At 40.9% G+C, this 23967-nt stretch overlaps 1 protein-coding gene across 1 annotated transcript in view; it reads left to right on the top strand.

Moving 5' to 3' along the window:
• Nucleotides 1-523: 523 nt before the first annotated feature.
• The window catches only part of spopla (speckle type BTB/POZ protein like a), a 76929-nt gene continuing 53485 nt past the window's right edge, over nucleotides 524-23967 (top strand). Inside the window, exon 1 of the mRNA XM_042336129.1 lies at nucleotides 524-629. The gene's annotated coding sequence lies outside the window, so the exon portion shown is untranslated. The remainder of the gene's footprint in view (nucleotides 630-23967) is intronic.

Raw genomic sequence — 23967 nt, 5'->3', positions numbered from 1 at the left:
TATCAAACGCGGGGATGATTGCTACCGTTGTTATTGTTATTGTCATTATTATGCATGATGTGATTTATTCACGCGTTATTTATTTGCAGTTTCCCAGTTAAAAAAAGAGAGGAAAAGCCGGCCAGACTTTCGAGAAAAAAACATTGCATTTGCAGGTAATGCAAAAAAAAAAGACCCTCCCTCCCTCCCACTCACTCACTCACACACACACAAGCACATTGCAATGCTGGAGTGCAACGTGCTTCCCACCCAGCAACGGTGCACTTGCTGCTGCAGGTCAGGTCAGTGCGGTGCAGTGGGTGCAGTGCAGTGCGGGGGGGGCGGGGGGGCGGGGCGGGCGGTTTGATTGACAGGCGGCGGACTCGCGGCCTCGGAGCGCGTCAGGGCCGCGGCTTCCGGGCGCGACCGGAAATTGCCGAGAGGCGCCGGAGCGGCCCGAGCGGCGGCCGATCGCCGCAAGAACCGGAGAGCGCGAGAGAGAGAGAGAGAGAGAAAAAGAGGCAGAGAGTGAGTGAGTGTGTGTGAGAGAGAGAGAGAGCGAGAGAGTGGGGGTGTGGGGGAAAGACAGTTGAAACGGCTGAAGTTGTGGCGGCGGCGGCGACGGACCTTGTTATCGGGAGTCGTCGGGGGTGAGTGGGTGTGTGGGGGAGAGGGGGAGGGCGGCGGTGAGCAGAAGCGGCCGCTCTGTGTGAGGTGGGGGAGGGGCGCCGCTGCTGCTGCTTTTTGTTGTAATTGTATTTTGGGGGAGAAAAGGAAAGAGGGGGGGAGGGGAGTGAGGGGGAGGGGAGTGTGAGGGGGAGGGGAGTGAGGGGGGAGGGGAGTGAGGGGGAGGAGGGGAGTGGGGGGAGGAGGGGAGTGTGAGGGGAGTGGAGGAGTGAGGGGGGAGTGGAGGAGTGAGGGGGAGGGGAGTGTGAGGGGGAGGGGAGTGTGGGAGGAGGGGAGTGTGAGGGGAGTGAGGGGGGAGGGGAGTGAGGGGGGAGGGGAGTGGGGGGAGGAGGGGAGTGAGGGGGAGGGGAGTGTGAGGGGGAGGGGAGTGGGGGAGAGTGAGAGGGGAGAGGGAGGGAAGAGGAGGAAGGGGCGGGCAGAGGGAGGGGATAGAGAGAGGGGGAGGGGGAGAGAAAGGGGGAGGGGAGAGAGAGTGCGATGGAAGGGGGAGAGGAAGGGAGGGGAGAGAGGGGGGGACGGAGAGGGAGATGAGGAGGAGAGGGGGTGGGGGAGAGAGAAGGGGGAGTGGGAATAGTGGAGGGAGAAGGGGAGTGAGAGAGAGGGGAAAGAGGTAGGTGGAGTGAAAGAGAGAGCGATTGAGGGAGTGAGTGAATGAGGGGGGAGGTAGGGAAGAGTGGGGGAGAAAGAGGGTGAGTGAGGGGAATGGGGGAAAGGGGAAATGGTCTTATTTTGGGCCATAAAAAAAGCTCCTGGGAGCTATGAACCCTGATTCCATGGGAGAGAGAGTGGGGAGCTGAGGGGGGGGGGGACCTTCACACAGCAGCTGGTAATGATGGTAATGGGTTGTGTCTTTACTTTTGAGGGGTTTACTTTTGTGTGAACCCTCCTGTTATAAGCTATTGTTATATTTTAAAAAGAAACTTTGTGTTTTGGTTTGGGCAGAGTTTAATGGTTGGTTTAGGGGTGGTTTGGAGTTGCCGGAGAATATTTCCTGCTGTTTGAGAAGCTGTACGTGTAATATTTATGTATTGCTTTGGAAGGCACTGTGTGGCGGTGGCCAGTGTGACTGACTCTCTCTACAGCATAAATAAATGGTACAGCATTACCTCTGGATCGTATATTAAGTTAAACCTCTATTTAGAGCTCCCCAAGGTGATTGGGTAATGTTAAACAAAGAGATTTAAATAGAGATTCCATCTTCCTTATTCTTCTGCCTCTTTTATCCTCCTCCCCCCCACCTATCTGCTCCCCATGTCCTCCCCTGTCTTTGGCCCAGCTGGGCTGCACCGCAAAGATGACCAGAATTGAACTTGTGCTCCACTGCATAACTTTCTCTTCCCCCCTCCATTCCCCCGTCCTGCGCCTTTTTTTTCTTATATAACTGCTGAAGGATCTGGAAAAGTTCCACTTGGTAAAAGAACATTTGAAACTGTGCGATGTGTTTTTGAACCAGTGCAAGTTTGGCATCAGGTGATGTCACCCGGGAAGTGCAAGTGAGATTCTGAAAGCTTACCAGTGTGGTTCACTGTTGGAACAGCCTGTTTATTAGGAGATAACGTGGCAGGGACTCTGGGAGACACCAAATATTTCACGAATGATCTGACTATGTAATGTAGGCACGCACTCTACCTTTACGACAGATTAATTTGGGAGCTAACTTGTGGAAATCGTCTTTAATTCTTTTTAAATTTGCATATCCAATCACACAGTTGGTACAAAAGTCCTGTTGTCTGATTGGATTTTCTTGAATCGTGAAGTGAGAATCTTTGGTATGAGGTGAAGCTGTTGCATGGTTATAGGTCATAACATTAGCTGGAGACTTTGTTTTACAACATACTTTTAATGTTTTATGCCAATAACTGATGAGAAAATAGCCCAATTAATGAATTGTTTGGTTGAACTGAGAAAGCGACAACAGCAAATTACATTTGTATAGCGCCTTTCACGTCAGGAGGACATCCCAAGGCGCTGGACGGTCAGGGATCTCCACAAATGACATATCCTTGCTGGTCCTTGTATGCTATACAAATCTGGGTTGTTAATATGAATGTGCTCTTACATTTATTTTCCCACCTTGACTGGTATTAAGTGGACTTTGTGGGGCAAATGTTATCCTTGTTTGCATGGGTTTAGGATGAGGTATTTTATTCGTTTGGGAGTCTCCCCGAAAATCAAAATTGATGGGAAGGTTGGGGAGCGTGAGGGAGAGAAGTAAATGTCAATGTTTTAAGATTGTTTTTTGCTTTCTTTAACAAACATTGATCGAAAAATATTGAAAGTGAAAGTTTGAAAATAGAGATTGAACAAAGTATAAAATAATAAATAGGTGTGGGGAAGAGAAGCGGCCTACAGAAATTGTTTTAATGGCTAATCCAGACAGGTACAAGGAAAATCTATTCTTTTAATTTTATTTATATATTCAGAAACAATGTCTGGTGAAATAGTTTTGGTAGTTGTTTCGCTGATAATTGTTTCATTAATGCACTTCAAAGGGACATTTCCTAGTAGCTTTAAAATGAGTCATATAAAACTGGTGCAATATCTCCTTAGAATATTACAACATGGCTTCTTAATGTAATAGAACCTGACAAACTTCTACCAATTGTGGTTGCTTTGATTTTATTTATAAAATATCTATATTCAAAAATTATTTGGGGAGGACTAGAAAATTATTTGGGGAGGACAAGTTTGCAGGGCTATGGGGAGAGCACGGGGGAGTGGGATTGATTTGGATAGCTCTTTTCAAAGTAACGGCACAAACCTGATGGGCTGAATGGTCTTCTTCTGTGCTCTATGATTCTATAATTCTATGATATTGTTTACAAAATATACAGTTAATTCACTTTACAGTATATTCTGTGAAGTAGTTTGAGACGTCTCAAAGACGTGATCAGGAGCTTTACCAAATGCAAGGATTATTGTTATAATAGTTGGAGATATGGTGTGATGTTACATAATACAATTTCTGCTGATCCATGGAAAGTTCGTAACCAAAATGATTCATCAGAGTTGATTTCCTGACAGTCGGGGAATATGCTTTGGTTACTAGCTGGAATTCCCACTTGCAGAAGTCTTAATTTTTTTCTTAGAAATTCTATCAAAACATGCTGAAAAAGGTAAATTGTCGGGTCTTAAAACCGATAAATCCCCTGGACCGGATGGCCTGCATCCGAGAGTTTTAAAGGAGGTGGCTACTGAGATAGTGGATGGCATGTCTATAATCTTCCAAAAGTCTGTGGATACTGGAAAAGTTCCCATTGATTGGAAGATTGCAAACGTAACTCCACTATTTAAGAAGGGTGGGAGAGAAAATAGGGAAAACTATAGACCAGTTAGTTTGACGTCAGTTGTAGGGAAAATTCTTGAGTCCTTAATAAAAGACGTAGTTATGGGATACCTGGAAGACCATAAAAAGATTAGGCAGAGTCAACATGGCTTTACAAAAGGGAAGTCATGCTTGACTAACCTTTTAGAATTTTTTGAGGATGTATCCAGCAGGTTGGATAAGGGGGAACCAGTAGATGTGGTATATTTGGATTTTAGGAAGGCATTTGACAAGGTGCCACACAAAAGGCTGTTACTCAAGATCAAGGCCCACGGGATTAATGGGAAAATATTAACATGGATAGAAGAGTGGCTATCGGGTAGAAAGCAGAGAGTAGTGATAAACGGATCATTCTCGAATTGGCAGGATGTAACTAGTGGAGTGCCACAAGGATCAGTGCTTGGGCCTCAGCTATTTACCATTTACATCAATGATCTGGACGAGGACATTGAATGTAATGTGTCTAAATTCGCGGATGATACTAAACTAGGTAGCAGAGTGAGCTCTCAGGATGATGCAAAAAGATTGCAACAAGATATAGATAGGCGAGGGGAGTGGGCAAGTAGGTGGCAGATGGAATTCAATGTTAGCAAGTGTGAAATTATTCACCTAGGTAGCAAGAATAAAAGAACAGATTATTTTCTGGAAGGGGAGAAGTTAGATAGAGTTAGTATTCAAAGGGATTTGGGTGTCCTTGTACACCAGTCCCAAAAAGTTAGTTTGCAGGTGCAGCAAGCAACTAAGAAGGCGAACGGCATGTTAGCGTTCATTTCGAAAGGTTTAGAATATAAGAGTAGGGAAGTCTTGCTGCAACTGTATAGGGCTTTGGTGAGACCGCACCGAAAGTATTGTGTGCAGTTTTGGTCTCCTTATTTAAAAAAGGACATACTTGCCCTGGAGGGGTTGCAGCGTAGATTCACTCGGTTAGTTCCTGGGATGAGGGGACTGACTATGAGGATAGGCTGAATAAACTAGGGCTGTATTCTCTAGAGTACAGAAGAATTAGGGGGATCTTATTGAAACTTATAAGATTCTTAAAGGGCTGATAAAGTAGACACTGAGGGTCTGTTTCCCCTGGTAGGAGAATCTATAACCAGGGGTCACAGTCTTAAAATTAAGGGTCAGCCTTTAGAACAGAGTTGAGGAAACATTTCTTCACTCAGAGGGTAGTGAACTTATGGAATTCACTACCCCAGAAGGCTGTAGATGCTCAGTCCTTGAACATTTTCAAGGCTGAGACTGATAGATTCTTGAAAAATAGAGGGATTAGGGGATATGGGGATAGGGCAGGTAATCAGAGTTAGGTGAGAAGATCAGCCATGATCTTATTGAATGGCGGAGCAGGCACGAAGGGCCGAATGGCCTACTCCTGCTCCTAATTCTTATGTTCTTATGTTCTTATGGTAATTTTTGAGTTTTCCTCTGAATAATTGGAAAGGTTTTTCCAGTAGGCCCCAGTTGAAGCCTGAGTCCTGATTTGCATATCTTTCTGTAACTGTTTAGCATGTAGGAAACCAAAATAGGGAAAATAAAAGGTAAGAGAGATACAGAGAAAATAAATGAATATGCTTTAAATTTTAGGCAAGTAATTTGTTTTAAACTTAACCTTAAATCCAGCTGATCTCTCAAGTATAGTACAAGAATGGGCCTATTCTTGTAAGGTGCACTAGTGAGAAATGGCATCTAATAATGTTTGCATTTGATACAGAGCCTTTCACGTCTGGAGGACGCCTCAAAGCGCTTCACAGAGTATACTGAAAAGTGTAGTGACTTTGTATTTTGTAGGTAATGCAGAAGTCACAGGTGCAAATAGGCAGGAGTATGGACATACAGATCTGTTAATTTGACCATGGTAAATAAATGTAGGACTCCTGCAGGAGTTGAAATATTTCTACCACATGAAGTCATTTTTGATAAAATCACACTGAAGGCCTTCCTTTCTTCCGCTACCTCCTGATATGATTTCTCTTCTCCAGACCATTGATGGGATTTAATATTAAAGTTAGAAATTGAAGCCTCTGTTTTATTGCATTTTATTATCCTTGATATTACACCATGTTGCACTATTTATGAAAATTCTCAGAGAAATTCATCAATTAAGCTGATAGTGCGAGGCATGACTTGAAAGCAGATTGTGCAGAATCCTTGTTCCTAAGACCACCTGGAGGTGGTAGATTGAGCAGGACATGGATTCACAAAGTTGTGAAATTGGGCTTTATTCTGAAGTGATTCCTTAAGTTTCTCCTCTTTCCAAACTCTTATTTTCAGGCCATTATAATTAAGTGGGAATTATAGATCTAGCACCATGCAGAAAATCACTCTTCCATTACAAGTAATATCACTTTGCTTTCAGCAGTAAACATAGCATTAGATGAGCAGAATTCAAAGATGTTAATTGTACTTTTGTTTTTTGTCATTCTAAGTAATTCAAAATTAGCAATTAAAAATTCTTTCCCTTCTCTGGAATAGGTGTTATTATATTTTGTATTATAAATAACTGAGGTGGATCTGGGTGCAGGTACAATTTCAGGTCGTCCCCATTGAGAGAGGGAGAACATGTACAGGAAGTGGAGGAGAAAGGCACTAAGATACCTACAGATAAACAAGACAATATATAATAGTTACACTTGCTACCATCAGCTCCCTCCAACAGAACTTGATTCCTAAGTAAGCTCAACTCTCTTTTGTCCTTCCTGGGATGGGCCACTTCACCAGTTACATTACAGCCTAGCTGTAATTTCTTCTTAAAAAAAGCACTGCTGCTTTAAATCTAATAAAATGAGACGAATGATGCAAAGCTGTGATAGAGGCCAGTTGTGAGACATCGTGAGCTTCTACTTCTTGTGCATCCAAGTTTGTAATTTTAATTTAGAAAATCTGAATAGCCAGCAATTACTGTCAGTTATTAAGGGCAAACGTCAGATTATATAGTATTTTAGACACAGAAATAAAAATGTCAGCTGGTAGCTATGGTATTGCATTGATTACAAAACTAAATATGACCAGAAATGTTTTAAAAAGTTAGAATTTGTACAGAGATGATGGTGCCCAATTCATCCAGTACTCCGTCTTCTTAATGTGATTCATATCTGACCTGTTTAAGGAAGATTGTTATCTTTAAAAGAACCAAATTGACATTTACAATCATGTGGAATACATTTTCTGTAAGTTGGTGCGAATGATAATTTGCTGCAGTGAAAGTACGGGAAAATAGACTGATCAGTAAGGTGAATTTCCTGCTGAGCCTATAGTGGGTAAAATATTAAAGGGCTTGCCTTAGGGGGGTATGATGAAGCACCAAGTGGAATATAAAATGATGAATGGGAATCCATCATGGCTTTATGGGAGAGATGTTGTACTTATTGTAGTTTTACAAAGAAATGACAACTTGTTGGATATTGTACAAATATTTGAATATAACAATGCCTTTGACACCATGCTACTTCAAATGTAAGACATAAAATAACAATAATCCTTGCATTTGATATAGCGCCTTATCATGTCATTGAGACATCTCAAAGTGCTTTACAGGATCTATTGTAGTGGATTGATTGTGTGTTTTGTGGGTGATAACTACTAAAGAAGACCAAAATTGGCTTTATTGTTATTCAGAGGAAGTCAATTCAGAGGAAATAAAGGATATTTCATGGAATTGAATTGTACAGTGGTATATTGGAAAGAGATGACTACCAGTGTGCCTTGAGGGCGCTGTTAGAATTTATGGTTTACAATCCATGTACAATTTCTTCGAAGTAAATCTGACCAAGTTTGCAGAGCATACCAAACTGATTGGGGCTGCTAATAACTAGAACAAGCAAATGGACCAAATAACAATGGATTTAAGTGGTGCGTGATGTGGGTATGAAGAACATAGCAGGGAAATATTTAATGTGGTTAGATACCTCTGAAGTAACCACATTATCTTTAGATGAATGCTCATCTGGCGACGGGCAAGAGTGTATTTCTTGAATCTCGTCCCAAGTGGATGTTGTGTGTTCAAGTTAATCTGCCAGGTAAAATAGTTTTCTTTCAGTTGTATTCCATTTACAGTTACACGTCCAAGAGGGTGACTACTAGAGTGGTTTACGTGGCTGGCCGGACACCTGAGCCCAGATGGGGGAGGGGTGGAGGGAGAGAGTTGATGAGGGAAAAGTTGACTGAAAACGTGTTGAAAAGGCAAAAGTAGGAAGGGAAGAGGCCAGTTGGAGGGATTCCAGGATGGGGCAGATTGGCTGAAAGCTTACTCGCTGTTGGTAGGATGGATTGAGCAGTAATCTTTATTCTACAGCTTCAGTTTGTATTCCAAGAGTTTTCATTTTAGCTTTAATGTTTGGGGGGGGGTGGGAGGGACAGGAGAAATTATATCTGAATCATGTTGCACAATACTTACCACCTTAGACATCCACTGTTACCCTCCAGCAACATTTCAATGCATATGTTGGTTGCAACATGCCTTTCCTTAACCTACACTGACTTTGGTTTATTATCTTTGCTCACTAAATAATCTACCAATTTCTTCCAACCTTCATAGTTTCATAGATTGGAAGAATAAATTAGAATATAGGGAAATCCCTGATGACTTAGTAGGAAATAGCATGGGCTGATTGGTTTCATATTTCTAGATTTGTGTTAAATTGGTCCGAGTGCCTCTGAATTAAGACCTCTTGAAAGCTTCTCCAGGCACCCCTGCAGGAGGTGCACATGAGTGGACATTGGCTGATTGAACATGCCTGTCTGAGGGATTTCCTACCCATCTAAATTTCTCCCAAGTAGTGATCAACAGTTGGCTGATTACATCATGCAGTTCTTGTTAATTCTTCAGCATGGCTGTCACTGCACAACAGATCTGTGGACTTGTTCTTGCTGTTTATACACACATTGATATCCATTCATTCACATTGTGACACCTGCTCCAAATGTGGGCTCTTTTATAATAAACTCAAATGTGATTACAGCAGCAATCCAATGTATGAGTTTGTATCATTTGGAGCTTAATCTTTTATTACTTTTAGTGCACTTCAATTATTTTTTAAACTAAAGTTTGTGTGTGATACATATTTGTGCATTGGGATGCCTGGAATTAGTATGAGCAAACTGAACAATGAAAAACGATATTGTATTATTTTATGTTTTCGTTCCATATGATCAAACACTCTATTTAAGGTAAGTAATGTAGTTCCTAAATTGGAATTTCTACCTGCATTTAGTATCAAATAATTTTATATAATAATAATAATTTGGTCACTCAGTCCACGACTGTTTGTGGGACACAGCTGTGCGCAATTGTCTGTTGCGTTTCGCCCACAAAATATAGTCAGGTCACTTTACAGTATATTGTGTGAAGTGTTTTGAGACATCTCGAAGATGTGATAAGGTGCTATATCAAATGCAAGTATTATGCGTTCAGTTCACTATCAAGATGAACTAGTAATCCTTTCCTTTTACGTACCATCTTAAAACATTTCAAGGTATTCAGTAAAGTGTAATGACTATTTGTAGATGGACATAGCAGCCAAATTATACACCGGAAAGTCAACCATGAGCTATGAAGTTAATTTGGGATGGTCTCTTCTGAGCAGTCCGATGGGATCTTTACTGTCCACCTGAACTGGCAGGATGTACCTCAGCTTAATGTTTCATGCAACGATGGCACCTCCTACGATGCAGCACTCCTCCCACCCCCCCCCCCCCCCCCCAACATTGCCTATGATGAGCTGAAAATCTCAAATGGGGCTTGAAATCGAAGGCGAGTGTGTTAGCAACTGAGCTAAGATGACAGGAAGGTGCTCTTGAAACACCCAATTGAGTATCAATACCTTGAGTGGATGGGAGAAAATTGGCAAGAATATAAATATGTTGGAAGAATGGGAATAAATAAGAGATTAAATCTATCGTATTACATTATTTCACGAGTATTTCACGAGTACGTTTGTAGGTGATGCCAAAATAGGAGGCAGAACGTATAATGAGGGTTGCTTAAAGCAGAACACAGCCCAAGTATACAGAAAGAATCAATGATGATGTAAAAATAGTTAAATTAAAGCAACTTATTTTTAAATATTGTGCAATCTCCTTTCCCCTTTGGGACCTATTGAAATTGTTCTGGAATTCAAGAAAGTTTCCCTTCCAGTTTTATGGCTTTGCCAATATTTAATAATAATAAACAATATTTCTACATCCGTGCTTCCCTGATTTCTTGTTTTTGAGCTACCATGTTAAGGAGACTTTTGCTTTACTGATACAAGATGGTCCAATGTAAACCATCAAGTGATTTTCCTCTTGAGCTGTAATACACAATTGAACTGTTACAAAAACAGAGGCGTTTTCATTTTAACTACTGCCTCTTCAACCTTGATATCCATGCAAGCCCCATGGAAGCTTCCGTCTTCCATACTTCCAGTTGTACAGTATGTTAGACTCAAATTACAACTGCTGTATGATCAGAACAGATGTGTCCAGGACTCTAATGTTGGCTGTTGATTGGCAGCAGCATCCACAACACTTTTTCACAACTTTAGAGGCGCTCCACCTTCCCAGCCATATCCTCAGCAAATTGTGGTCAGAAATAATGATAACATTGTCAAGTTCAAGAGTGCTTTTGGTGTGTTTTTACAGCAAAACTATTCCAACAGTTTTCCTAATTATCAATTACCAGGGATTTTAAAAACTGTAAACATTAGCTCCATGCAGGAGTAGTGCAAAGAATTTGGTGTTGCTAGAGGGTTTTGGAATTACCTCACAGCTCCTTGGTAAAGCACAGGTCACTGCTTCGGGAAAGGCAGAATGAAAGGCAAAAAATTTGAAAGACAAAAATAAAAACGATCAAGCAGACAACTTTACTTATCCCTTGGAGGACAAGGTTCTCGGATATCCTGATGTTCAGAACTGAATGAACTCGAGCTCAGAAAAGTGAACAAACAGTTTAGTTTTACAGAAGTTGTTGAATATACAATACAAAGTTACATTTGTATGGCGCCTTTCACGTTGGGAGGATGTTCCAAGGCACTGGATAGTCAGGGATTTGGACCCGAGCTGTGCATCGGGGAGGGTGGAGGGCAGGGAGGGTAGGAGGGTGGCCAAAGGCTCGGTTGAAGATGAGGGTCTTGAGTTGTACCTTGAAGGAGGTAAGCGAGGGACCAAGACGAAGGGAATGTGGGATGCAGTTTCATAGGGTGGGAGCAGAAAGGCTGAAAGGCCAGCTGCCGATGGTGGGGCGAGCTGGGCGGGGGACGTGGAGCCAGGTGGGGTGATGGGGTCACGGAGTCTGGTGCGGGAGAGGACACAAGCTACAATATATGGACAAATTACGCAACAACAAGACTTCATTTATAGAGCACCTTTCACGTCGGGAGGATGTCCCAAGGCGCTGTACAGTTGGGTCAGGACCCGAGCAGGAGGGAAATGGTCAGGGTGAGGGGAGGGAAGGGAGGGAGCGAGGAGGGGGTAGAGAGTCGAGAGGGGAGCTGAAGGCTCGGTCAAAGAGAAAGGTCTTGAGACCGGCCTTGAAGGAGGAAAGGGAGGAAACAAGGCGAAGGCACTGGGGGATGGAGTTCCAGAGCCTAGGGGTGAGACTATGGAAACGCAGTGAGACTATGGAAATAGAAAGTCTGCAAATTCAACTGGAAATTAAAGATATTCAGCAAAAAGGTTACTGAAGTGTATTAAAAGAAAAGAACAATGCATATCATTTTGTGAGCTTCAGGACTGGGCTTTTCCAGTTCTACACATTCTTAGTATTAGAATTACTAGAACATGCTGTTGAAAACAGTAATTTAACAGTTTCTTTTACAATCCAGCAAAATTTGCCAACAAAAGTCAGAGGTTGGACAACAGTTGCAAATGAGCAACTACAGCCAAACTTCAACAGAATTGTACAACGATGATTATGTAAAGGGAATATAAAAGATTTTAAAAATCACTATGACAGGATTGTGCTTGAAACACCCAACAAAATGAAGTTTGCCCTCCTTGCTACCAGAGGGGACAAGAGAAGGCATTTTTTTACACAAAGAGTTGTTACGGCCTGGAATGTATTGCCTGGAAGAGTGGTGGAAGCACATTTGATAATAGCTGTCAAAAGGGAATTAGATAGCTTCTTAAAAAGGAAAGATTTGCAGGGCTATGGGCTGGGCCAATAGAAAAATGTGGAAACATTTGCCAAAAATTGCGGGGAGGTTTGGAAATTTTGTGGGGGTTGACGTTTTTTTGACAGATTTCTGGGATAATGTTGGAGAATTGATTGGTACTATTGGTACATTTTACTGATAACCTATATTTTTTCACTTTGTTGATTTTATAAAAACTAAACACGAGGATATAACACATATTAGATTGTTGCAAAAAAATAAGTTGATTTAACAAAAACTGGGTGGGGGGACACACATCAGCGAGGCTACAGGAGTTCTCAAGGGCCAGCACCGCACACTAACAGAAAGAGCGTGACACGCACACATATACACACACGCGGGAGGACGCACGGGGGACAGCGAGAGAGAGAGAGACGCGCACACTCGCAGATAGTGAGAGAGAGACACGCACACACAGCGAGAGGCACACAGACACAGCGAGAGGCACTCAGTCACAGAGAGAGACTCACACCCAGTGGCACAGAGACACACATACACAGACAGTGACACACACGCTCAGAAACAAGACACACACGCTCGCAGACACAGAGAGACATCCGGAGATATTATTTTCAAGCAGAAATATATCTAATTTGTTCTTGAAACAAACAACATCCACCTGAAAGGGTAGATGGGACCTCGGTTTAATGTCTCATCCGAAGGACATCACCTCCAAGAATGCAACACACCGCAGTACTGAATTGGAGTTTCAACTGAGCCAGGTCCTGATGTGGCTCTTCAACACACAAGCTTCTGACTCAGAGGTGAGAGTGCTACCACTGAGTCAGGCTGGCATACACTACACCAGCTGCAAGCATTGCTTTTTTTTGTATTTGTACGTCCACCTAGTTTTAAAAGATTATCATTACCTTATGTAATGTAGTATGGGGACTTTATACAAAACAGAACAACTTTAGGTTGCAGCCAGCAATAGCAAATCCAAGGCAGAAGTACCATGGTTCAAAGTGCATTACATCCCTCAATGATTGTCCCCCTCTACCCAGCTCAAAGTTGTGCTCCACCATTACAGCAGCACATTGTCACACCAGGTGCTATAAGAAAGAAAATGAATTTGGTGTTAATCAGCTGTATGTACATCACATTATAATTTCTTGAACCCATTAACCTCTGATGAGTATGTTGAGCAGCACCTGTTTGTGAACAAAAATCATAATGCAATTCTAATGCTAATAATTTGGCAAATGTTATGCAAAATGTCTAGGAGTGGACAATCACAATGAGCACTTCAGTCAATATGAGGGCAGAATTGGCTCAGTTGGTAGAAAGTCGTTGGTTCAACCACTATGTTGGGACATCTAGCTGACACACCAATGCAGTGCTGAGGGAGCGTAGCATTGTTGGAAGTGTTGTTCTTTGAACCATGACCCTGTCTACCTGTTAAGTGGATGTTAAAGATCCCATGACACTATTTGAAAAGAGAAGATAGTTTTTCTTGGCGCCCTAGATATCCAATCCTTCAGATAAAATTGGACATTGCATTCAAAACTGTCTGTAATGCCAATTAATTCTGTTCCTCTGAATTTTGGTTGTATTTTGAAGTTGAGATAATTAATTTATTGGCACTTATTTTAAAAAAAAGCGTGCCTTTGTTTCTTTTGGAATCCTATTCAATGTTCTATGATGTGTTAATTTTGCATGGTCTGTCTAATGTAAATGCATTTTATTACTGAACTTTTTCATTTAACATCTCACCAAAGTTAACATTTTTCATATTTGAGCCAAGGTAGTAATTGCAAGAGGGCTATTTGACCATTGAGACATTGCAGCCAAGCTCAATGCTATCTATCTCCCATCATTTTTTTCATATCTTTGTAGAAGTAGTCAGTATACAGCAATCATAGAGGCGAAGTTTCTGCATCCCTAACCTGTGGATGTTGAGACCAGTTATTGCCATATCGTTAGCATGATTGCGCTGAATTAACATTGATTTGGAAACCTTCCTAGTCTCTGTGGGTGGTTCAGCACACTTTGTGGTACATTTATCTACATAGTTATCAGGCTTTCAGTATATTCTGATATTTAAACTGTAAAGTAAAACCTGCTCTTTGAGGGTGTCTAGGTGACCTTTGATGATATGGCTTCATATATTCTTATACTATCCCCTCAACCCTGATGATAATACAATGAATTTGGATGAACTTGATTTGTATATGCAAACCTGAATCTTACTAAGGTTCCATATTCTCTCATATTTGAAGCAACAACAACAACACAATTACATGTGTATAGCCCTTTTCACATTGGGAGGACGTCTCAAGGCGCTGAGCAGTCAGTGTTTCGGACCCGAGTTGGGCGTCGGGATTGCGAGGGTGGAGGGCAGGGGGCGAAGCTGGGTGATCAAAAGCACGGTCGAAGAGGAGGGTTTTTGAGATGGGTCTTGAAGGTGGCAAGCGAGGGGCAAGGTGTAGGGACTGTGAGATGAAGTTCCAGAGGGTGGGGGCAGAGTGGCAGAAGGCCCGCCCACAAATGGTGGGGCAAAGAGGCGGGGGACATGAAGCAGGCTGGAGGCCGCTGAGTGGAGTGAGCAGGCAGGATGGTAGGGGGTTAGGAAGTCACAGAAGTAGGGGAGAGCAAGGCCATGGAGGGCTTTGAAGGTGAGGACTAGGATCTTGAACTGTATCCTCTGTTTAATGTGCAAGGATGGGAGTGATAGGGTCACGGAGCCTAGTGCGGGAGAGGACATTGGCTGTAGAATTCTGGATGATCCAGCGCTTTGGGACGTCCTCCCGACGTGAAAGGCGCTGTATAAATGTAATTTTGTTGTTGTTGATCTGCACCTATGGAGGGAGAAGTTGGGGAGGCCGACAAACAAGGAGTCTGCATAGTTAAGCTTCAATGTTATAAATGCGTGTATGAGGGCTTCGGCGACTTGTGGAGCTGGGGATGTTGCGGAGGTGGGGGAAGAAAGAGCGGGACATGGCACAGATGTGGGGTAGGAAGGATAGTTACCAGTGAAACATTGAATTTACGTGGTGTATATTCATAGCTCTATGTTCAGAAAATTGCCGTTGCGTGGCTTTCCATGTCCCCTGCTGAGCGGAGGGAGTGGACAGGCTGTTGTGGAGTTAACAATCACAGAGGTACGGAGAAGCAAGGGCGTGGAAAGCTTTGAAGGCGAGGTTGAGGATTTTGATCTCTATCCCCTGGAGGATGGGGAGCCAGTGGAGCTGGGTGAATTGGGATGATAAGGTCACGGAGCCTGGTTTGGATGAGAGCTGCAGAGTTCTGAATGATCTGCAGCTTGTGGATGGAAGAGTTGAGAAGGCTGACAAACAAGTTGTTAGCGTACTTGATCCTGGATGTAATGAATGCCTGGATGAGGGTCTCTGCGGCCTGAGAGTAGAGGCAGTGGCAGAGCCAGGCGATGTTACGGAGGTGGGGGAATGCAGAGCTGGTCATGCCACAGATGTGGGGTAGAAAGGACAGTTAATGCCAAGGTTAACTGGATCAGTGAGGTGGAGTGTGCATCCACAGATGGTGATCCTGTCAGCGCCTGAGTTGTGGAGGCGCTGATGAGAGCAAGCAGGAGGGCCTCCGTCTTGTTGACATTCAACTGAAGAAAGTTAGCTCACATCCAGGACCTGATGTTTGACAGACAACCATCAGAATAGCAGTGGTCCTGGAGTCGAGGATGGAGGCAGAGATAGATTTCAGTGTCATCCACATACATGTGGAAGTTTTCACCTTTTAATATATCTTATGTTGAATTTTATTGCATCATTGTAAAGCACAACAGACTATTAAAACAGACTAGTTGCGGTTTATTTTCTTGAACTTGGCTGCAAAATAAGATTAAGCTAGGATTGTTTTTGGAGCTGGAATGAAACCGAATGTGCTACAGTATTTTGGGAAACTGAGATACAATATGGAAACATTGTTTCTGTGGGTAAATAGAGAAATAAGTATTAAATAAACAGCTTTTGCAAACCCAGTGCCTGGAAGTAATGACTCACAATGACTTTCTGAAGATTCTTGCATTCATAATCTAACATCCCTCTACAGTTGCTTGACCTCACTGAGACAGTACAGTGATAGCTTCAAGCAATTTGAAGTGCTCGGATTGTAATCTTTTCCACTGGGATTTTCATCTGTGAGGAGCTTAGTCTTTTATATCAGTTTTCATCATTGTCAAAAATTAAACACACTATAAGTGTCCTAAGTGATGCGACTGTTCATATGCCTCCAGCATATATAAAGAAGGTACCTACAGTTTATAGTGGGTTATCATGTCCCAACCGCTCAAAGTTATTTTACTTGCAATTACTGTAATGTGTATTGACTATTTTAATCAGTAAACATGGCAGCCATTTACACCAAAAATCCCACAAACAGACATGAGGTGAATGGTCAATTTCAATTGGCAGATATTCGCCAGGTCACTAGAAGTAACTCCCTTCTCTTTTTTGAATAGCGTCAAGGAATCATTAACCTTCATCGAAGAATTGGTTTAACATCACATCTGAAGGATGGCACTTTTGACAATGTAGCACCAATAGTGGTACACTTAAATACCAGCCTACTCTATTGTAGTCGTTAAATTATTTACATAAACTGATATTCCCTGGGACAAGTTACTATCTTTAAGATAGCTTGGAGAAAATTAGGTTTTGGCATTTAAAGAACTATATTTTATTGAAGTTAATTACTTGTGTAACTAATCACATGGGGTTCTTTTCCATCTGTTCTATAAGGAAGTGAAGAGGGGTTTCAGAAAGGTTTCAGTAATTGGGTGAAATTTTGCCCAAATAATTTATAATAATCCTTGCATTTGATATAGCGCCAAGTCGTTGGGCCTCACAGACTTGAATTTGCATACATTTTAAAAGTGGTGAGGTCATATACTGCATAACAATAATTATTAGCTTAAGGTAGCATCAGTTTAAAAAGGATGTTGTTTGTGAACCACATTTAACAGAAAGTAGACCAATATGTCCTGTTAATTATGCATCACATTATAGTGTCTGGCACGTATGTTTAACGCTTCATTGATATTTTAAAATTTGTTGTCTATGTATTATAAAATATGTTGTCTATTTGGATATTTTCCTTACGGTATAACTGATTCATTACCTAGACCCTGGCGTGCAGTGTTTTCTATGTGATTCTTTTTCTGTAGTGAGTCTCATCATGGTTGATAACTTGTTCAATTTGGTTGCAGAGCTAAGTACACAAAGTGTTTTGGTGCTGTAATTATATAGGATTTTTATTTGTATATTGCTTTTCTTTGTAGCATTGCCTTTCTCTCTCTATGAACACATTCAAAATTCGGTGGTGAGTGGCATGACTTCCTGTGATTAATTAGTGTTGTTCTGACCAGACTTATGTGAAACAACAACAAATTACATTAGTATAGTGCCTTTAAACAATATATTTTTGCATTATAATCAACATTATAAACAATTAAATGTGAGTCATACGTTCTGTTAGACATAATGCCTCAAATTTGTTACACTGTAAAATTGTGGTCAAAAGGAACTAATTGTACTTAAAGTACAAGAAGGACATTTTTAGAAGTTTTGAGGAATGAGTGAAATACAGTATATAGAAAATTCTTAAGATTCATTTGTTTTTTCTCTACCACCACATGATTATGCAGTTGTGAACTAATGTAGTTTATAGGTTTTCTGTAGATTGTGTGAACCTGTCAGGTTAGATAAATATTTACACCTATGGTTATAGGCCACATGTAATCTTGATTGTGTACTTACTGAATAAACTACATTACTAAAGTTGCACTGTGTAGCAAGCTGTAATTGATTTACGCTGTTGAGATGCATTAGGGACCCAGTATTAATATTAACTATTAATTAAACACCAAATATCTGATACTTGGTGTTTAATTAATATTTTCTGATTTCCAGAAGTTTAACAATATAACTTTCATCAGAATCTTGAATTGTTAGTAAATGCTTATTGGATAATCTGTGCTTGCTTAGTTTTGAACCAGAAAATGCACTGCAAATGCTGATATTGCCAGTTATCCCCCCCCACCTCCCCATTCATTTCCTGAAGATTCTGATGTTTGCTGGGTAAGGTTTCAAGGGCTAAGAGCTTTCTGGTATCTTGTGCAAGAGACTATTTTTCATGCAAGAGTATTTCCTTTTATTTTAATGTGATTTGAGTTCATGCTGTAAGTTGGTGTGAAAAAAGGTGCATTTTCCTGAAATCAGTGGATGCAATTTTCATGATAATGGGATACTAATTGACAGATACTTAGTGGAAGTTCATGTAGATGGTTTGAGTTTCGAAAAATTGAAATGGAAAGTCGTTCTGGCTTGAAAGATTATGAACATTAATAAAAATGTCCAAGGACTCACACATGAACTTCTGTTCTCTGGTGATTGAAACTTATGCCAATTCAGAAACTGACTTGGAGAGGATTACTGACTGATACCACTAGGCAGTTCCATTACATTGTCCACGATTGAAATGTCATATCAGCCAGCTCCCGAGAAAAAATATATTGAGATAACTGTTTTTTGAGGGAACATCCCTAAGAACAGCGAAGCACTTTACCTATCTTTGTAATGTACTGTCAAACCCCACATTAAATCAAACTGGAGCCGTTGAAGTGACTTGAGAAAATCAGCTTGGATATGGGTGGTGACTGAGGGCCCCAAAACAGAAACAAGAACACTGAATGCAATGGGAACATCAACAACCTCAGCATCAGAAATGGCAGCAAAAATTGACTGGCATGAGAGAAAAAAGTGCACTTCTTCCATAGAAGTACTGGTATCTGGATTTAAGGTTCTGAAAACTGAAGTATTTACCTGGATTTAAAAAAAATACTTTTAGTGTTTTTAGTGTTGACGATGTGGGTGTTGAAGACATTCAAAGAAATATTTAAAACCCACTCAATACAATATCAAATACTGGTGGGGAAATGTAGGACTATAGTATTTAAAATTGGCTGAGATTTGTTTACATTGTAATGGAGGTGGTTACACTCTGTGTTCAGCTCAGTAATGCAGATTTGAACGCCCTTCTCATTAATGAGAGAAATGTAAAAGGATAGAGAATTTTAATTTGGATGTTGTGCTTTTTTTAAAAAAAAACTTTGCCACATCACGTTCCACAACAGTCTATATGCTTTTTGCTCCATGTCAGTATGGCATTTTATCATATCACTCCATGGTTGTCTGTGGGACATTGCTGTCACAAACTGTCTGCCTGTTTCGCCCACAAAATACACAGTCAATCCACTTCATCAAGTGCAGGGATTATTATTATATTGCTCTGAGAATACTGTTTGGATGTTTGGCTGTTATAGGCCTTTTCCCTTCCTCCCCCTCCCTTTCCATAGCTTACCAACACTTCTTGTCTAGACTTGCCCATGAGCAATGACCACTTAGATGAGGTATATGAAGATTCCCTTAAGAAAGGAAACATCTGTCTCATCTTCTTGAGTGAACAGATGTGATAATTCAGGGAACAGCAAAAGCATAATTGTCTTTCACAGTCCAACTCATTTCCACCTATGTAATCTTGTCCAACCCTATTCTCATATCTGTAGCTTCTTCTCATTATGATCTAGTGGAGTCCTGTAGTTCAGTGGTTAGAGCACTCGCTTTGTAAGTGAGAGACCTGAGTTCAATTCCAGGTCAGGGCGAAACCTTGGGCAAGTTTCCTTACTCCACACAGAGCCTAATAATAATCCCTCCAAAACCAAAAACAATAATAAATTGGTCATTTTCAATCTACGACTGTTTGTGGGACATTGCTGTGCGCAATTGGCTGCTGCGTTCGCCCACAAATATACAGTCAATTCACTTTAGAGTGTGTTCTGTGAAGCGCTTTGGGACGTCCTCCCGACGTAAAAAGCGCTATATCAAATGCAAGGATTATTATTATTATCTATCCATCTCTGGTTCCTCATTTCTTCCATTCCACCATTCAGAATGATAGCTTTGACACTGAAATTGTGGTCCTTCGTTCTGACCACAGAATCTATTGATTTTTGAAAAAAAACTCAGGATAGCAAGGCAGAAAAAGATTTTCTTCTCTACTGTCTTGAATGAGAGTGGGATGGGAGGTAGTGGTTATCCCTTTGTACTGGCTCTTTAGGAACGATAGTGCCAAGGTTCCCTCATTTCAAACTGCCTCTGTCCCAGGAATTTAAAGTAGAAAACCATTCAAGACTGAGATACCAGTATGACTGCAGAGTGATGTGATTAATTAGCATTATGTGGAAATTCATATGAATGAGCTTAATTCAAAACCATGGTAAATCAATCTGCTTAAATTGTTCAGTCTAAATTGTTTTTTACACATAAGGATTTAATTTGAACCATGCTTATTAAATATATAGGGTTGTTTGTGTGAGAGGCTTCCTTCATAATGTTATACTTGTGCTGGTTAGAACTTTTATATAAGCAGCATCCTTTATTTTGTGTGTGTGCAGTTCAATTCTAATAACTATACTGTACAACACACAAATTTGGTCGGGTTAAATGATGATTCTACCGTGCCATTTCTTTAATTTTAGAGGATTTATTGCTATAAAGAGCACTGATATATAATCATTGATGTGTATTCATGGTTTTGTCAATAACCATGATTGTCACTACATGGAGTCCTATAGCTCAGTGGTTAGAGCCCTTGCTTTGCTAGCAAGAGACCTGGGTTCGATTCCCGGCAGGGTGAAACCTTGGGCAAGTTTCCTTACTCAACATGCCTGATAATAATCCCTCAAGAAAAAAAAACAATAATAAATTGGTCACTTCAATCCATGACTGTTTGTGGAACACTGCTGAGCGCAATTGGCTGCCGCGTTTCGCCCACAAATATACAGTCAATTCACTTTGCGGTATATTGATACAGAGTGAGAAGTGCATATCAAATGCAAGGATTATTATTATGATTACACATTGTTGTCTGAAGATTTCACTGTGACTATGGTTGGTTTACCAGTTGTGCAATATCACTGCAAATATAGTTGGTTTACTATTTGTCCATTGCATAATTAGTACAACTGTATTACAGTGAAATTCACATTGAAATTCACTATTTTCCAACTTGTGAGTTATGTAGACCTCCTTTCTTATTAGATAAAATATACTGTTTCAGTTATTCGTTGAGTATTTGAGTTAATATCTCCGTTGTTTGGAGTGAGTGTTCTGTACTTGAAGTGTTAAACTATAAGGATGGCAAGAATCTGATATTTTCTGCTGTTTTTGCAGATGTTATGTCAACATAGTTGTAGAGTTGCTTATTGCTCTATTCTGTGATGGGGCTGGTTTGATGGGATAGTTTCCTGGTTTGAAAAGTGGGTCAGGCAAATAAACTGGGGGAAAGGACTTGCATTGGAGCTGGGATCTTACCAACGTGAGAATGTAATTTTTGTAGTGGTCTTGGCTTTCAACTTGTCTCTGACTATTAGTATTTAATTGCTGAGTGCTCCACTTCATACAGTTGAAAGCATTTGGGAATACAGTATAGTTATTTACTCTTAACTGGATGAAAATCTAGGTCACAGTAGTCTATATGAAACCTTTTTTTAAATGCTGTGTGNTTTTTTAAAAAAAACCCTGTTGAAACGTGTTTCAGTATAATCTTGATTCACTTACAAGGTTGATGTCCCCATGGACTCGGCCGGCCGGCTTTCTGTGCTAGAAACTGGCGAATTTCATCAGATTACCACCACCATCGTTTCTGTGTGCTGCTGCACATGTATGGTGTGCAGGCGGGGACTGCAGTGACCCGATGACCAGGAAGTCAGCTTTTTTTGTTAGCATGGGAAGCTGGCAAGTTTTATGCACGCATGTGCAGTGACACCATTGGTCATTTAATTGGCGCTGTTATGATATGAAAATGCACATCGGAGATCTTGACCTGTTAGGCTGATTTGGATTTTATGGAATCCAGCTTCTACAGGTATATTGTGTGCACCATTCAACACATCTCTGATGTTACCACATTAATAACTCATCTAATTTGCTGTGAACCACTTACGTGAATATGTAAGAATCTATCACAGAAACATACTCAGTTGCTGGGTTGTGGTGTTTGCGTTGAATGTAGGTCAGTTGTGTTGCTTAAAATGTTATCATGTTGCACTTTGGGTAATTTGCTACAGTAGGAGGCCGGGTGAGTACAACTCGTATTTTTTTCCCCTCTTGTTTAAAGACTTGCTGATTTGTCAGTGTGCAGTGCATGGAAGATCATTGGTACAGCTAGTTGAGCAGGGTTTAAGATCCTCTTAGTTGCTTTCAGCACTCAGTAGAGGCTTTTAACATAATTTTCTGCTATGGACAAGTGGCTTTTGTTTACCTATTAGGTATTGTATTAGTTGACAATCACACTAGCGGCATTGTAGACAGCTCAATTTGCAATTTTTTTTTAAGGTGAAAGCCATTGGATTTTTCTATGATCTTATGCAACCCTTTAACCAAATCTTGCAAGCTTAAAAAAGGTTATGAGTAAATAAATGGTAAGTAAAATATTGTTCTACATAATTTTTAACACCATACCTTATAAACGAAGATTTTTAGACTTTCAGATGTTCTTGTTTTTTCTACAAGGCATGTTAAGATTACATGTTTCAGTTTAAGTGGTGTAAAATCTTGCTACTTTTAATTATTTTGCTATGTTATTGAGATAAGCGTTGTGTATTGCAGGAGTCTCCAGTTGGTTGCTTTGCCACTAGGTGGCGCTCGTGAGTACACTCAAAAAGACACGAGGAAGGAGCAATCTTAACTGCGCAAATATTTAGTCCCATTTGAAAATGAAGCCAGATGTACAAAGTATTTCATGCATCTGGAAATAAAAGTATAAACTGTTTTGTTTGAACTGCAGGAAATATTGCTCCTTGTTTTTATTGAACATATGTAAGATGCCATTTAGTGGCTATAGACTGGTTCGGAGTCCCGTGGTCTATTGAGTCTTTTTGCCATTATTTTAGCCAGTGAAGCGGATTGATAACTGAGGATTTGCGCAGCTGCTTTGAAAATATTTTGTCTCTCTTTCGCCCCCCCCACCCCCCGCACCCACTATGAAATAAGTGATCAGAACGTGAAAAGCTCTCTGGAACACTACCCCGCGTGAAGGGCACTATATAAATGCAAGTTGTTGTTGAAACTTGAAAACTGTGTTCCAAGCTATGCGGTTATCGATTTTATCCTTCCAAACGTATCCAGAGCATTTCACGGAATACCTTATCTGTGTGAAATGCAGATTGTGTCTCTGTCATTGGTGATGTTCGTGTTGGGGAGCAATTTGAAGTGTCCCTAGTTGCATTCTTCAGAAGGTTCAATTGATCCAGACTTCTATACCATGAGTTCTCTCCCACACAATGCTCTGTATTCCCACCTTCCCAAAATCCATTTACTCCCAGTAGCTAAGCAGATCATTTTCAAGATCTTTGTCCTGCTACTGCTATGTTTATTTTGCACTTGAGTTGATTCCAGCAAGGAAATGACATGTGGTGCCATGGTGTGTATTATCACAGAGCGTGGGCACACTGAGCTTTCGAAACACGCAATTGCAAAATAAATGTAGTGGTGAGAGCTGCAGTGGTATCCAATGGTTAGATTTTCTACTCTTTCTGCCTCAGCATGTAGAAGCTAAATGCATCTTAAGAATATCACACAAGGAGACTGTTGACTTATTTTTTTTTCTTTCACCTTTATAGAATATTTCCAATGCACCAAGTATTGTACCAATATTGTATTAAACATAATTTGACAGAGCGTGATAGATATTATAGGTTATGGTGGATTAATAGAATCAAAACTTTATAGCACAGAAGAAAGCAATTTGGGTCATCGTGCCAGTGCAGGCTCCCCGAAAGAGTTATCCATATAGTTTTACTCCCTGTTTCTCCATTTC

Source organism: Callorhinchus milii, unplaced genomic scaffold, assembly GCF_018977255.1.
Source record: "Callorhinchus milii isolate IMCB2004 unplaced genomic scaffold, IMCB_Cmil_1.0 Scaffold6, whole genome shotgun sequence".
In the NCBI taxonomy this organism is placed as follows: Eukaryota; Metazoa; Chordata; class Chondrichthyes; order Chimaeriformes; family Callorhinchidae; genus Callorhinchus; species Callorhinchus milii.
Note: the sequence above shows the minus strand (reverse complement) of the source record. Positions and strands in the feature narration are given on the sequence as shown.